The sequence below is a fragment of the Hipposideros armiger genome, unplaced genomic scaffold, assembly GCF_001890085.2.
Source record: "Hipposideros armiger isolate ML-2016 unplaced genomic scaffold, ASM189008v1 scaffold_331, whole genome shotgun sequence".
In the NCBI taxonomy this organism is placed as follows: Eukaryota; Metazoa; Chordata; class Mammalia; order Chiroptera; family Hipposideridae; genus Hipposideros; species Hipposideros armiger.
The window spans coordinates 2,430,748-2,433,394 of record NW_017731681.1 but is presented as its reverse complement, the minus strand read 5'-3'; positions in this window follow the sequence as shown (position 1 = coordinate 2,433,394).

The following is a 2,647-nucleotide window of genomic DNA, read 5'->3' as shown; positions in this document are numbered from 1 at the left end:
TCTTTCCTCCTTTCATTTTAGTTCTATGAGGCTCTTGAAAAACAGGTAACATTCTTGCCTTGTTTTTCTTAAGGAGGTGGGGTTGCAGATGGAAGTCCTTTCATTGCATTGTGACTCTGAGGCACTTACTGGGAAGGGTCTTAGGTCTGAACTTGTCTTTCAATCTCAGCCCTTCAGTGAGTGTGGGCAACGAGCATTACTTTGCTCCATTGATGAAGGAAGCCCAGAAAAACTCTTGTTTCTCATCAGGCTAACTCAGTCTCTCACCATAGTTTTTCTTTCCTGGGACTTAGAGGAAGAGGTGAGTCAGCAACCTAGGATAACTTTTCTTTTACCTTCACAGGGTTCCTGATCTGACCCAAAACACTGTAGGTGTCTTGGAACAAGTGTTTGTGTTTCTTCATCCTCAGAGGGTGGGACAGACTCCCAGCTTCCCAAGAGGATGTTAGCGCCAAGTAGTTGCTCTGAAACTAGTTTCTATAGTTCTCTTTAATTCCATGCAAAATTTCTCTCACAGGGCCTCCCTCCAAGTTCCCTTCTTTTTCATTCCACAAATAATAAAAATTCAATATCATTGTCAGCTTCCTGTTAAGAATATGCACCAAGTCATCTCTGCCATTGCTTTTCATTTTTGAGGATTTTGGTAAACAGTAGGAGTTAATGAAGAACTTCATTATTGTTTACACATAGGTAAGAAGAAAAACATGAAAAGAGGGGATATCCTGGCTATTGGGTAAGGTGGCAAATTGGTCAGCACCCCCTGGGAACTTGCTGTAGATTGTTTGGCTGCCCCATATTCACATTTGCTGCCTTCATCCAGGTTGGCTGGGGACCATTATTCTTAGTTATTAAGGATGAGCAGACTGTGAATTCTGGATTATACAACCCATATTCTTACAGCACTGATTCAACATATAACCTATTAGGAGCATGTTTTATCATTACCATTTAGAAATCAAATTAAGATCGGCATTTAAAATTAGAAACATAATGTAATAAATGTAAACCTTTTTCTTTGCATACAATAATGAATGATCCTTGACCCCCCCAAAAAAAAGGCTAAGTTTTTAATGTACTGACTTATAGAAGATACAAACTTAGCCTCTAGGCCTGTATGCATCAGACCCCCAGACCTCCTGTCCTAGTAATTCACACAGGGGAAAATACATCATGTTGTTTAAAAGGCTCAAAGAAATCTGTGCAGTGCTCTGTCTAAACATAGGCCTGCTTTTACAATCCAAACTGATGGTGGGTTTGTGTTCCATATTAAATTATCCTAAGGTCAAGATAGGGGATATATTTGTTCAAAGCGTTTCTTTCACATAAAGTACAGTGTTGTCTCCCAAGGCACGTGCTGAGAGCTCAGATCTCTTACGGGCCAAGCAGATGCTCCTCTCTCCCTGGCTCCTTAGGAGAAGTTCCTGTGTCTTTTTTGCCCCACCCGGCCCTGGTCAGTTCCCACAGCTGTGCTCCCCTCATGCAGCTCCCCTCCCAAATCAAGCCCTGCGTCTGGAACCAGCTCCCCCATTTCCAAGAGAGGTGGAGGCTGAAGGTGCAGACTGGGTGTGACTGACCCAGAAGTAAGTACGGCAGGGGGCCTGCAGAAAGGATAGAGCGATTGAGGAAATCCTGAAGGAGAAGCCCCGGATGTGGCACATCAACCATGGCTCCTGGAACCAAGTGCACGTATGTCTTCATTTAATCCTCATAACTCAAGGACGAGGACACGGTTTGGTTTTGTTCTGTTTTCCTTATCTATTTCAAGTGCATCTGCAGTGGCAGCCATCAGCCAGACGCTGAGGAGAAAATGAGGCAGAGCAGGCAGAGAGCAGCTGAATCCTGGACTTATTTCCCGTCCCCTGTTGGGGGAGAAGGGCTGGAGNGAGAGCAGGCCTGCAGGGCCTGCCAGATGGTTTCTGTCGCGGAATGTGCTTTGTTTGCGGTACCTATATAACCTTGCTTCTTCTCCGCCTGTGGGCGGATCACTGCCCCTCTGGCCGGCCGCCACCGGAGACTCTCCCTGGTCTGTAAGTCTCAATAAACCTATGAACTGCACTCAGCCACATGGTGCGTTCTTTGGGCTTGCGGCTTCTCAAGCACAAATCTTGAAACAAGATTTTCTTTATATTTTTTAATAAAATAAAGTTATTAGATTGATATGACAAGAGGATGCCATTGTCTGTATATTTAATTTTAAAAAATCATTTGAGTGAATTTTGCATTGAGAAGACAGGTAGTTACACAGCTGGTTAACCATGTTTTGTTTAATGTCTATTAATCAATGACTTATAGTTAAAATTTTTACTAAATGTGCCACAAAGTGCTGCCTTTGTCTCTCTCTCATTCTTCTCAGTCCTTAGTATGTAATTCAAGGTCATGCATATTCCATTTGAAGATCTATTTTCATCTTTTCAGTACCACTCTTTTCTACTAACCTAATTAAAGCATTTATATTTTAAATATCTAGAAATCTATTCTATAATGAAAATGCCTAAGAAATAATAACCTCAAAAGCCATATACCTTTTTTTAAAATTTCCCATCCTAGTTAAGCCTAAAGTAAACACCTCCCCTGACAAGAATGGGCCCCTACAGCTCCCCAATCTGCTTGTCTGTCACATGACCGATTTCTATCCAGGTGACATTAA